Source organism: Moschus berezovskii, chromosome 9 (assembly GCF_049115385.1).
Source record: "Moschus berezovskii isolate FMDL1 chromosome 9, NW_MosBer_1.0, whole genome shotgun sequence".
Lineage (NCBI taxonomy): Eukaryota > Metazoa > Chordata > Mammalia > Artiodactyla > Moschidae > Moschus > Moschus berezovskii.
The window spans coordinates 110,577,425-110,591,849 of NC_142468.1; the positions used below are offsets into that span (position 1 = coordinate 110,577,425).

Consider the following 14,425-nt stretch of genomic DNA (forward strand, 5'->3'; position numbering starts at 1 on the left):
GCACAAGCTGGAATCAAGATTGCTGGGAGAAATATCAATAACCTCAGATATGCAGATGACACTACCCTTATGGCAGAAAGTGAAGAGGAACTCAAAAGCCTCTTGATGAAAGTGAAAGAGGAGAGTGAAAAGGTTGGCTTGAATCTCAACATTCAGAAAACAAAGATCATGGCATCTGGTCCCATCACTTCATGGGAAATAGATGGAAAAACAGTGGAAACAGTGTCAGACTTTATTTTTTTGGGCTCCAAAATCACTGCAGATGCTGATTGCAGCCATGAAATTAAAAGACGCTTGCTCCTTGGAAGGAAAGTTATGACCAACCTTGATAGTATATTAAAAAGCAGAGACATTACTTTGCCAACCAAGGTCCATCTAGTCAAGGCAATGGTTTTTCCCGTGGTCATGTATGGATGTGAGAGTTGGACTGTGAAGAAGGCTGATCGCTGAAGAATCGATGCTTTTGAACTGTGGTGTTGGAGAAGACTCTTGAGAGTCCCTTATACTGCAAGGAGATCCAACCAGTCCATTCTAAGGGAGATCAATCCTGGATGTTCATTGGAGGGACTGATGCTAAAGCTGAAACTGCAATACTTTGGCCACCTCATGCGATGAGTTGACTCACTGGAAAAGACTCTGATGCTGGGAAAGGTTGGGGGCAGAAGGAGAAGGGGACGACGGAGAATGAGATGGCTGGATGGCATCACCGACTCTGTGGACATGAGTCTGAGTGAACTCCGGGAGTTGGTGATGGACAGGGAGGCCTGGCGTGCTGTGATTCATGGGGTCGCGGAGAGTCGGACACGACTGAGCGACTGAACTGAACTGAACTGAGGGATCTTAGAGAAACATGAGATTACAGTTGGATTCACTTCAGCACTGCTTAGAATAGCTAAGAATGGTAAACAACCAGGGAGCTGGTTAAGTTACGATCTGCTTTCGGTTCTGTTGAAATGCTCTGCACTGTTAATAAAAAATGCAGGCTGAGGTGCCCTGGAATGGAAAGGTATCTGGTACACTGTCAAGCGAAAAGGGTGAGTTCTGTTGGATGTCACAAGTTTGCAAAAACGTGAATATCTGACACACTGATGGCAGACTAAAAGGCTAAATGCTCAGTAGTGCTGAACTCCTGCAAAGAGGGCACGGGACGCTTTCATTTTCTTCTCATTTCAAGTTTTTTGAAATGTTCCTAATTCTGGATGCTTTGGTAAAGTGTAGGATGGGTGTGTGGGGGTCACTGCAAAGGGGTGAGCTGTCAGGAGCTCTGGGGTTCAGCCATGGTTCATCCCTCCTGGCTTTTCAAATATCTGATCTTTTACATGTCTGCCCCCAGCTACTGTAAGTGCAGTTCCAGCTTCCCAAATTCATTAATGAAGAAAGGTGTTGCAACACAAAAATCCAGGCCTACTTTTATGAGGATGGTGGGAGAAAGATATTTGAAAAAGTGAGCATCATACCCAGTGACTTCCCCCCCACCGGGCCTAAAGAGAGCAGGAGCCTCCTGCAGAGCTCCAGAGGGAGAGTGAGGATCTCCCAGCCTCCGCACAACAAAGGGCTTCTTGCCCTGGGGCCTGCGGCCAGCGCCAAGGAGGACAGAACCCAGGGAAGCAAGAGAAGCCTTCACAGACCCTCCCCAACCCTGGGGAGTGGGGGAGATGGTCAAGGCTGGGGGTAGGAAGCCACATCTGGAAGCTGAGAGCTGTTCCCCGATACCCTCAGGCCTCAGGAAGGCAGACAGGAGTCAACTGCTGTTCAAACCCTAGAGTAGAACTGCGATGCTGATTTATTTAAAGCCACAAAGACAGGCTGAAACTCAGACCTAAAGCACGAGTTATTTTTTACTTGTTTTTGTTTGAATGAGGCAGCTGCCTCCTGTAAGAGCCATGCCTTCAGGGTTGCTTGTCAGGATTGAAACATTAAACCCTGCACAGGAACAATTCCAGAGCCGCCTCATGCCAGCCTCCAAGGGTCAGGAACCCTTTGAATCCTTGAGACACGGCCAGTCTGAACTGAGATATGCTGTAAATGTGCAGTACCCGCTGGGGCTTTCCTGATGGCTAAGTGGCAGAGAATCCTCCTGCCAGTGTAGAGGACACGGGTGCAATCCCTGATCTGCCTCAGTGCAAACAGGCCCACGGGCCACAACTCCTGAGTGTGTGCTCTAGAGCCCAGGAGCCTCAGCTATGAAGCTCCGCTCCTGAAGCCCACACGCCCTGGACCTGTGCTCCACAATAAGAGAAGCCCGCACACAGCAACTAGCGTAGCCCCTGCTTTCAACGAGAGAAAGCCCGCACGAAAACCCAGTGCAGCCAAGAATAGGCTCAATATAAAAAAGAATGTAAAAAACAAAATACTGAATATACATTAAAATGATATATTGATATTTTAGATACAATTGGGCTAAATATGTTAATGTCCCTGCTTTTAATAGTTCTCAGCTATTAGAAAACGCACATTATACATGTGATGTGGACAGGACCGCTCTAAAGTATGTGTCTATAGTAGCAGTGCTGGGGGTGTCCCTGGATTCTGGGCAGTAGGTTTGGGTTGAGACCCAGGAATTAACAGTTTTAAGAAGTGCTCCGTGTGATCAAAACAGCATGGTATTGGCATAAAAATAGACACGTGATCAGTGGAATAGAATAGAGAGCCCGGAAATAAACCCATGCATATATGGTCAGTTTTGACAAACAAACCAAATATATCCAACAGGAAAAGGACAGATAAATGGTCACAGGAGAACTGGTTACCTACATGCAAGAGAATGAAATTGGATCACTGTCTTACACCATACAAAAAAAAGTAACTCAAGTGTTAGATTAATGGGTAAGGCCAGAAGCCATCAGACTCCTTGAAGAGAACATAAGCACCTTGATTCCAATCCTGGTGGTGGTTTTTTGAATCTGACACCAAAAACAAAGGCAACAATAGCAAAAAGAGAGAAATGGGGCTATGTTACATTCTCCTGTACATCAAAGGAGACCAACAAAATGCAAAGAATCTACCGAATGGGAGAAAATGGCTACAAATCATGTGTCTCATAGGGGTTACTTGGATAGTGTATTAAAGAGCAGAGACATGACTTTGCCAACCAAGGTCCGTCTAGTCAAGGCTATGGTTTTTCCCGTGGTCATGTATGGATGTGAGAGTTGGACTGTGAAGAAAGCTGATCGCCGAAGAATCGATGCTTTTGAACTGTGGTGCTGGAGAAGACTCTTGAGAGTCCCTTGTACTGCAAGGAGATACAACCAGTCCATTCTGAAGGAGATCAGTCCTGGGTGTTCGTTGGAAGGACTGATGCTGAAGCTGAGACTGCAATACTTTGGCCACCTCATGCGACGAGTTGACTCACTGGAAAAGACTCTGATGCTGGGAAAGGTTGGGGGCGGGAGGAGAAGGGGACAACCGAGAATGAGATGGCTGGATGGCATCACCGGCTCTGTGGACATGAGTTTGAGTGAACTCCGGGAGTTGGTGATGGACAGGGAGGCCTGACGTGCTGTGATTCATGGGGTCGCGGAGAGTCGGACACGACTGAGCGACTGAACTGAACTGACCCATCATACACAAAGAATCCGTACAACTCAATAGCAAAAAACAAAAAACCACATAAAATGAGCAGAAGCTGGGGTTTCAATGGAAGAGAAAATAAATAAGCATAAGGTCTGAATGGACATTTTCTCAAAGACATACAGATGGCTAACAGGCAATGTGAAAAGATGCTCCATATCACTGATCATCAGGGAAATGCAAATCGAAACCACAATGAGATACCACCTCACACCGGTCAGAATGGTTGTTATTAAAAAAGTAGGACAAGAAATAACAAGTTTTGGTAAGGATACAGAGAAAAGGGAAACCCTGTGTACTGTTGGTGGGAATGTAAACTGGTGCAGCCACTAAGAAACAGAGAATGAAAGTTTCCCCCAAAATTAAAAATCAAACTAACATGATCCAGCAACTCCACCTCTGGATATATACCCAGAGAAAATGAGCTCACTGTCTTGGAAAGATACCTGCACCTTCATGTCACTGCAGCATTATTTACAATAGCCAAGATACGAGCACGACCTAAGTGCCCATCAGTGGATAAACGGATAAGGATGTGGTACGTATAGAAAATGCAATATTACTGAGCCACAAAAAAGTGAAATTTTGCCATCTGCAACAATATGGATGGACCTTGAGGGTATTATGCTGTGTAGAAACAAGACAGAGAAAGACTAATACTGTATGATCTCACGTGTATGTGGAATCTAAAAAACCAAAAAAGAAAAAGCTCACATATTCAGAGAACAGACTGGTGATTGCCAGAAGTGAGAGTTGGAGGTGGGCGAAATGGGTGAAGGGGATTAAAGGGTACACACTGCCAGTTGTAAAATAAGCCCTGAGGGTGTAGTGTATAATATGGTGATTATACTTACTATCACTGTATTGCTAATCACTGTGGCTAAGAGAGATCTTAAAAGTTCTCATCATAAGAAATTTTTTGGTAACTGGTGACAGATGTTAACCAGACTTATTACGGCGATCATTTTGCAATATATGCAAATACTGAATCATCACACTGTACACCAGAAACTAATAAGTCCATTATACCTTAGTAAAAAAAGAATCCCGCAGGTGATTTCTTCTTGCTATGCAAATTTTGAAAACTGGTAAGGCAGCAGGGCTCTTTACCTGGGTCTACAGATGAATTTCGTGTTGTCTCGAACTCTGAATTTTTATGCAAAATTATATGCACAGTTCTACTGAAGACTATACAGCTTTACTCATCGATTTTCCAAGGATGACTTCAAAAATGCTACAAGCTGTACACCTCAACCATTCATATCCTGTTCCTTGTAGTTTCTGATTCAAATCTGCTTGGCTTTCAGCTAAGAAAGAATTTATATGGTTTGTCTAGGTAATAAGGCTAAAAGGAGCACTTTCACAGGCTCCACGCAGATGAGAGAGTACAACGTACACACTACATGTTCCATTTGCCCCTGAGTGGCAGTGCGTTCACAGTTTCTGTGCCATCCTTGCCTTGTTTTCTGGCCTGTAGTTTAAGCCCTCACAATTATGAACCTTTATTGCTGGCTCCCGCTAGTACCACCAAAACTCACGTGTCCCAGCACACTTACAGGTTTTCCCACCCCCTCACCCCTAAAAGGTTATTTTTGGTCTTCTGAATCTTACTCTAGCCACAGGTGCTTTTAATCTGTTTTAATGGAAGCACACAGTTGTTGGCAGAGGCATGTACTCAGGGGATCTGAGGGGCGGACTCGTGGTGGAAGTTTGCGGGTGACGAGCAAAGCCAGGCGGGCAGCCGGGCAGGGGATGGCCTTGCAGGCTGTGCGGTGAGGCTGTCCGTGGCCGGGAGTCTGGAAGCAGGGCTGCTTTCCCCTCAGATCACACGGCCAGCAGCAGTGCTGCCACCACAGCCAGGGACAGGATGGAGGCCGGCACCAGCCAGGACGCCTTCCAGAGGAGCGCCCATCAGACCAGCCTCAGTGAGTTGTGGCCACGGGGCCTGGAGTTTCTTGGTAATTGCGAGAATTGTCTCCTTCTGGGGTTCCTCTGCCTCACCTTCCGTTTACTGGTTAACCCCCAGCCAGGCTTCTGTCTCCACTGGTAACTGTCCTGAGGTCACTGGGGCCCTGGGTGTCGCAGTCTGTCCCGATCTGACCTGAAGTACCTTCCCCTCTCCCCTCAAGCCTGGCTTCCATCCCACTTCGCCGGTGGTTCCCGGCATCTCCTGCCCCGGCTCCCTGTTCTCTGCACCTCTGCCTGCTGAGAGTATCTGGGACATGGGCCTGGACTCTTTATAGCCCACCCTTTCTTGCTTTTCTCCATTCCCATTTATTTTCCTAAAAACTACCTACATGCTAAAAACTGACTCTCATGGGCATCTGCAATTCAGGAAGTGCAAAGGAAAACCGAGGTGGTCTGCCCATCCACGCCTCTTACCCGTGGGGTGTGCGGCAACACTTCTTGCCCCGCGGCCGACACCAGTTTTGAGTCAGCCCTGACCCCCCTTTCCCTCATCCTGCGTGTCTGCTTGGCAGCAGACCCCCACGTGGGGGCCGTGCCTGCCGCCATCACCAGGTCCAAGCTGCTGCTGTTTCTCATCTCAGCCACCACCGGAGCCTCCTACTTGGTTTATCTGCTTCACCTTTGTACCCCGCAGTCAAGTTTCCACAGAGCCGCCAGAGGAATTTTCTAATATGACAATCAGATAACTGCACTGCATTGTAAATCAAGTCCACGGTCTTACTTTGACTAAAGCCCTGCTTGACCCAGGCTTTGGTGTCACCCTCCCCCTTGCACCCTAGAATCCTATCCCTTCTCAGCCCACACCAAGCGTGTTTTCCCAGAACAGAACCCTGTGCAGTCAGTCCCCTCTTCTTGGGATGAACTTCCTCCACTACGCTATGTTTCTTCCTCCTTGTCTAAGCTTAAATGTCACCTCCTCAGAGAAGCCCACCCTGACCACCCATTTAACAACATCCCCAGAGTTACAACATCCCCAGCATCTTGTTTTTCCCCCATTACTTACTGCAGTCTATATATATATTTTTGAAAGAAAATCTCTGCAGCGACGATCCTATTTATTTCCTTCATGGTAGATTGTCAGGAGAAATATCAATAACCTCAGATATGCAGATGACACCACCCTAATGACAGAAAGTGAAGAGGAACTAAAAAGTCTCTTGATGAAGGTGAAAGAGGAGACTGAAAAAGCTGGCTTAAAACTCAACGTTCAAAAAACGATCAGGGCATCCAGTCCCATCACTTCATGGCAAATAGACGGGTAACAATGGAAGCGGTGACAGACTATTTTTTTGGGCTCCAAAATCACTGCAGATGGTGACTGCAGTGATGAAATTAAAAGACACTTACTCCTTGCAAGAAAAGCTATGACCAACCTAGATAGCTTATTGAAAAGCAGAGACATCACTTTGTTGACAGATGTCCTTCTAGTCAAGGCTATGGTTTTTCCAGTAGTTGTGTACGGATGTGAGAGTTGGATCATAGGGAAGGATGAGCGCCAAAGAATTGATGCTTTGAAATTGTGGTGTTGGAGAAGACTCTTGAGAGTTCCTTGGACAGCAAGGAGATCAAACCCGTCGTTCCTAAAGGAAATCAACCCTGAATACTCATTGGAGGGACTGATGCTGAAGCTGAAGGTCCAATACTTTGGCCACTGATGTGAAGAACTGACTCACTGGAAAAGACCCTGATGCTGGGAAAGACTGAAGGCAGGAGGAGAAGGGGACGACAGAGGACGAGATGGTTGGATGGCATCACCGACTCTGTGGACATGAGTTTGAGTAAACTCCGGGAGTTGGTGATGGACAGGAGGCCTGGCATGGTGCAGTCCATGGGGTCGCAAAGAGTCGGACAGGACTGAGCAACAATAAAATGTCTATACAGTCTAAACTACTCATCTTTTTAAAGAAAATCCAGCCACCAGTAGTAGTGTCCTAACTCCTTTACAAGCACGAAGTTATTTAATTCTCACCACAAACCTTGGAAGTCAGTCCTGTTATTATTCTAGTTTTCTAGACTAGGCACTTGAAGCGCAGTTGAAGAGATTTGCTAGTGACGCCTGTGGAGCTAGGATGCGCTCGGGCTCTGTCTGTGAGTCAGCATGTCGCTGCAGTGTGCCGAGTCACAGATAGCAGACAGTGGAGCAGGAGACTGGTGAGAAGCCCAGGCCTGTGGAACTAAGGAGGGGGTGTCCTGGATAAGGATGCTCTGCAGGTGTTGACTTGGGGTGTCTGCCTAGAATAGCAGCAAGACGGTGGCCCAGACCACACTTCCTGACATTTCGCCACTGCCTAGCCCACGCTGCAGGGTCCTTTGATGGCTCCATTACTGCCTTTATGAGACCTGAGGAGAAGGCCTTCTCTCAGCTTTTGGAACATGGGGGAATGATGGAAAGATGAAGAAATCTCACTGACCCACCTCAACCCCCGGGATGAGAACTGATGTTTCCCTTGGCCCTGTGAGGCCAGCTCTGGAGCTCAGCCATTTATTTACAAGGTAATGAACTTATAGGCACACTGTGTATTCCATTAACATCCTGTAGACCCCTGTGCATTTATGGAATTCTATCATGGAGAAAGCAAGAGAGTTTCAGAAAAACATCTATTTCTGCTTCATTGACTATGCCAAAGCCTTTGACTGTGTGGATCACAATAAACTGTGGAACATTCTGAAAGAGATGGGAATCCCAGACCACCTGACCTGCCTCTTGAGAAACCTGTATGCAGGTCAGGAAGCAACAGTTAGAACTGGACATGGAACAACAGACTGGTTCCAAATAGGAAAAGGTGTACGTCAAGGCTGTATATTGTCACCTTGCTTATTTAACTTATATGCAGAGTACATCATGAGGAACGCTGGGCTGGAAGAAGCACAAGCTGGAATCAAGATTGCTGGGAGAAATATCAATAACCTCAGATATGCAGATGACACTACCCTTATGGCAGAAAGTGAAGAGGAACTCAAAAGCCTCTTGATGAAAGTGAAAGAGGAGAGTGAAAAGGTTGGCCTGAAGCTCAACATTCAGAAAACAAAGATCATGGCATCTGGTCCCATCACTTCATGGGAAATAGATGGAAAAACAGTGGAAACAGTGTCAGACTTTATTTTTTTGGGCTCCAAAATCACTGCAGATGCTGATTGCAGCCATGAAATTAAAAAGACACTTGCTCCTTGGAAGGAAAGTTATGACCAACCTTGATAGTATATTAAAAAGCAGAGACATTACTTTGCCAACAAAGGTCCGTCTAGTCAAGGCAATGGTTTTTCCTGTGGTCATGTATGGATGTGAGAGTTGGACTGTGAAGAAAGCTGATCGCCGAAGAATCGATGCTTTTGAACTGTGGTGTTGGAGAAGACTCTTGAGAGTCCCTTATACTGCAAGGAGATCAATCTCTAAAGGAGATCAATCCTGGGTGTTCATTGGAGGGACTGATGCTAAGGCTGAAACTGCAATACTTTGGCCACCTCATGCGACGAGTTGACTCACTGGAAAAGACTCTGATGCTGGGAAAGGTTGGGGGCGGGAGGAGACGGGGATGACAGAGAATGAGATGGCTGGACGGCATCACCGACTCTGTGGACATGAGTTTGAGTGAACCCCGGGAGTTGGTGATGGACAGGGAGGCCTGGCGTGCTGTGATTCATGGGGTCGCGGAGAGTCGGACACGACTGAGCGACTGAACTGAACTGAACTGAAGCACAACCTCTACTGCCTGATGGCTGTTATAAATCAGCCAAATAGGAAGCACCAGCAAGTGCAAGTTTAAGAAAACAGCACCTTTAAAAATAACAGTCCCACTAATGAAATGGTGATGATCCTACTGCCTGTGGCCTCAGTGGGGCTCCCTCTTTAAAAGGACTTCAATCAGTTCCCTCTTCATTTCAGTCCAGTGTGTGTGTGACTCAGGAACAGTATTAATCCATAGCTGCCGGAACAGGGGTCAATGGGTACCATCAAGTCTGGAAGATTTCTAGAGCTGGGCAGATATTTTTTGGAACTCGGACGTGGATTTGAACTCCAGGAGGCTCCCTGTGGTTTGCTCTAAGGCTCTCTGACAATCACAGGCTTTGTGGGCACTGACGGTGATGAGTGGTCTGTACCATCAGGGGCACAGAGAAAAGGGGCCTGAGGAACCTTCGGGAAGATGACTGTCCAACTGGAGGGGATAAGAAGGAAGGGTTCACAGCTTGAGAGAGAGGCGGTGGGGTGGGGGGATAAAGCAAAGGGCATCCTCATGGAAAGATGAACCGTCCGGATGAATCTGGACCATAGATAACGTGTAGGGAAACATTTGGAATACAGGCTAAGAAGTTAGGGACCTACACATGATGACGAAGGTCACACCATGGAAGATCTGTCTGCAGAGCTACATGATCAGAAGTATGATTTAAGGTGTTTTTTTGCGGGGGAACACAGGATGGGACCAATGGCAGAATGACCCATTGAGATGCTACTCTGAGTTTGGAGGGGCTGAGGGCTGAATTCAGGAGAAGGCAACGCAAACGGCATGGGACAGAAGGGACTTTACGGGGAAAAAGCAATACTAACTGTGAACAAGAGGCAGACTGTGAAGTGTTTACATATAAATAGGAATTCTGAAAAAGAGGCCAATTTCAAAGGGCAGGAGGAAACAAGATGATAATTTCTGTTTTGGACATGCTGTGTTTTAAGGCTCTAGTCTATTCAGGGGAGATGTCCAGTGGGCAGAGAGAAATGAGGCTGAGATGGTTTAGGGATCACTTAGAAGGGACAGAGTCTCCAGTCATACAGCTGGGTGAGTAAGCCATGATTCCTGCATCCCATCCCCCCTCCCTCCCCCTCCCCCACTCTCCTGCAGGGAGTGGAGGAGGAAGGGAGAAAGTGAAAGCGTTAGCCGCTCAGTCATGTCTGACTCTTTATGACCCTATGGACTGTAGCCTGCCAGGCAAGAATACTGGAGTGGGTTGCTGTGCCTTCCTCCAGGGAATCTTCCTGACCGAGGGATTGAACCCAGGTCTCCTGCATTTCAGGTGGGTTCTGTACTGTCTGAGCTACCAGGGAATTGAAAGGAGAGGCAAGCTCATAAGAAACAGAGCAATGATGTATTCAAAGAATTTGCCTCCAATGCAGGAGACCCTGGTTCGATTCCTGGCTCGGGAAGATCCGCTGGAGAAGGGATAGGCTGCCCACTCCAGTATTCTTGGGCTTTCCTTGTGGCTCAGCTGGTAAAGAATCCGCCTGCAATGTGGGAGACCTGGGTCTGATCCCTGGGTTGGGAAGATCCCCTGGAGAAGGGAAGGGCTCAGTTCAGTTCAGTTCAGTCACTCAGTCGTGTCCGACTCTGCGACCCCATGGACTGCAGCACGGCAGGCTTCCCTGTCCATCACCAACTCCCGGAGTTCACTCAAACTCATGTCCATTGAGTCAGTGATGCCATCCAGCCATCTCGTCCTCTGCTGTCCCCTTTTTCTCTCGACTTCAATCTTTCCCAGCATTAGGGTCTTTTCCAATGAGTCAGTTCTTCGCATCAGGTGGCCAAAGTGTTGGAGTTTTAGTTTCAGCATCAGTCGTTCCAATGAATATTCAGGAATGATTTTCTTCAGGACTGACTGGCTAGATCTCCTTGCAGTCCAAGGGACTCTCAAGAGTCTTCTCCAACACCACAGTTCAAAAGCATCAATTCTTCAGTGCTCAGCTTTCTTTATAGTCCAACTCTTACATCCAAACATGACCACTGGAAAAACCATAGCCTGGACTAGACGGACCTTTGTTGGCAAAGTAACGTCTCTGCTTTTTAATATGCTGTCTAGGTTGGTCATAATTTTCCTTCTAAGGAGTTAAGTGTCTTTTAATTTCATGGCTGCAATCACCATCTGCAGTGATTTTGGAGCCCCCCAAAATAAAGTCAGCCACTGTTTCCATGAAGTGATGGGACTGGATGCCATGATCTTAGTTTTCTCAATGTTAGAGTTTTAAGTCAACTTTTTCACTCTCCTCTTTCACTTTCATCAAGAGGCTCTTTAGTTCTTCTTTGCTTTCTGCCATCAAGATAGTGCCATCTGCATATCTGAGATTATTGATATTTCTCAGTATTTTGGCCTGAAGAATTCCATGGACTGTGTAGTCCATGGGGTCACAAAGAGTCAGACATGACTGAGTGACTCTCACTTTCAGGGCACACAAGAATCAAGAAATAAATTTTATAGACAGGGAAGAGGCCCACATGAGCAGGCTCGGCTCACTCAATGGGTAAGCAGCCCCTGCCAGCACATGGAGTCCAGCAGAGAAAGCAGTGGCGTTCGATTTGCTCGCGGCCTTGCCATGTGACCTTGAATGACCACTCAGCCTTGCTGTCCAGACTCCCCGCCCCTGCCTCCTCATTGCGGCCTCCTAAGCATGATGGAGAAACAATCTGCTCCTCTCATCTGTGCTAGGGTCCTCAAGGTAGGCTACACGAATACCACAGAAGTACAAGAAGACTCCTTTCTGAAAACTCCCTCTCCTGAGCTGCATTGTCACAGCTTACTTCTCCGGGGGGAAGTCTGTTCAGTTAGATTTTACTAGGAACATGAGCAAGAGAGGGATCTGGGGTGGAGAAGGGCTTTGCAGCACACAGCCTGTGCAGACAACAGTGAAGACAAGGTGCCCTGATAAGAAAACTCCTCATGTGCCAGACAGGAAACCTGGTTATCCAGATGGGGTTTTATGGCAAGCCCAGAGCCAATATCCCACAATAAGCGTTCACAGAAGTGGAGGGAACGAAATCAGACCAGATGGAAGTTAGACAGTAAATGTGTGACCGCACGGAGGCCTGGTTTTGTTCCAGACAGAAGGTTGGGCGCACACATGCCGAGAGCAGCGTTGTGGGGCCGCAGCCGCTGGGGCAGGACAGGGGCCAGGCGGCGCCTGGAGCATTGCAAGGCCCGTCCCGGGGCTCCTGCCAGAAAAGCCCGCGCCAAGCCTCTGCCCCAGGTGGTGCCGGTGGTGAAGAACCCACCTGCCGACACAGGAGATGTAAGAGACGCAGGTTCCATCCCTGGGTCGGGAAGACCCCCTGAAGGAGGGCGTGGCAACCACCTCCAGTCTTCTTGCCTGGACAGTCACAGACAGGAGCCTGGCAGGCTGTAGTCCAAGGGGTCACAAGAGCCGGACAGGAATAGCAGCGTAGCACGCACAGCTTCTGCCCGCCCCTCTGCACACCGGCTCTCTTCAGTCCTGTTCCTGGGCCCCACAACTTTGGGGTTTGGAAGCATCATCTTCCAAAAAAGGAATGTGTCTGAAAATTCTGGGAGGAAACCCTCAACTGACTCAGCCACTAGCTTGGCGGTGATTTAACACCTTCAAGGAAGGTGGTAGTTTCCATTTGACTTTTAAAAAGAAAAACACCCTAAACCTCAGTTCTTGGGCATCTGTGTTATACACCCTCATGAAATAATGATTCCCATTTCTAAGCTATGTATACAGTATAATTATGTTATTTTCCTTTTTCCTGTAGCCCTGTGGGATCTTTCTTGGCTCCATATATCTGGGGCTTGATTAGAAATCTATGCTAACCAACTCAAGGCTGGCTATTGGAAATCCATTGTGACTGACAGAACAAATGAAATCTCTTTATGTTTAGTCAGCAGAATCTGCAACCTGCTTGTGCCAGTGAGGGCCTCTGAGGTTCGGGGATCTTGAAAAATGCAGGGGCTTAGCTTACAGATACAATATCCAAATGGCTCCCAGTTGGAAGCGGGGGGTGGTTTGTGTCCCTGGTTTCTGGCGCAATCACGTCATTAGGATGAGGTGGGGGCATTTTCCGGACAGCTTCTCGCTCCCCTCCTCAAGCAAAGCGATTACCATTTAACCATATGGCCAGAAGTGTGGCAGTGTGAAAACTGAGCTATTACAACTTGGAAGGAAAGAGCAAAAGTGGCAGTGAGTCAGGCAGGAGGGTAGTGAGGTTCCTTACAAGGCAGCATTCAGTCCACCCTCAGCTGGAGGCCACACTATGAAATTAACAGCCCTGGCTGGACCCAGACAGCAGCCTGAGCATGTGCTGTAGCCTTCCCCTCCATTCCAAATCCTTCCAAGTGATGGCAAACATATTTTTTAAAAAAATTCTAAAGAATGATGGAAACTAAGAAGCGTTCTTTGTCTGCCAGAAACTGTGAGCAATCGTAGAAAAGGAAAGGCAGGTTTTATTCTTGTTGAAAAAGGAAACCACAACTCAAAATGCACAGAGAGGAAAGCTGCTGCAAAGGGAAGAAGGGGACTCGGGTGCGCCAGCCCGGAACGAACGGGAAGGGCCAGACACGTGGCCGAGAGAGGCAGAAAGCACGGAAGGCAAGCTTACAAGCCTGAGCCAAGTCACCAAGTGCCCTGTAAAGCTCCCCTGTGAGGAGACAGTCAGAGCAGCAGACACTAAGCACAAGTGTCCTCAGAGAGACGCGAGAAGATATCATCACTGCGAGAGACGACAGATTTAATCAACAAAACAAACTCAACACAGCAGTCAAACACCGTGGTGGCTCTAGCCAGGGAATATGTTTCCTGTTTAGTCGCTCAGTCATGTCTGACTCTTGTGATGCTGTGGACTGTAGCCCGCCAGGCTCCTCTGTCCATGGGGATTCTCCAGGCAAGAAGACTGAAGTGGGTTGGAAAGTGGACCTTAAGAACCTGCTCAGAACCGCACTATTTCATAGGGCAGCGACAGCCACGTGAACTACTGAACACTGGACGTGTTGGCTCATTTGACTCTGACATGCAGTAAGTATAAACGTACTAAATTCACAGTAGATTTTGAAAATTTAGTAAAAAAAAATTAGAAGAAAATTTAATAAAGAATTAGAAAAATTGGAAGAAAGACTATCTTTTAGAAATATGGATTTACATTTTGAAATATTTTGGATGCACTGAATGAAATAC

At 47.4% G+C, this 14,425-nt stretch overlaps 1 protein-coding gene across 2 annotated transcripts in view; it reads right to left on the reverse strand.

Moving 5' to 3' along the window:
- The window catches only part of MCC (MCC regulator of Wnt signaling pathway), a 323,312-nt gene that overhangs the window by 9,757 nt on the left and 299,130 nt on the right, over positions 1-14,425 (reverse strand). The gene's annotated exons all lie outside the window — the stretch shown is intronic.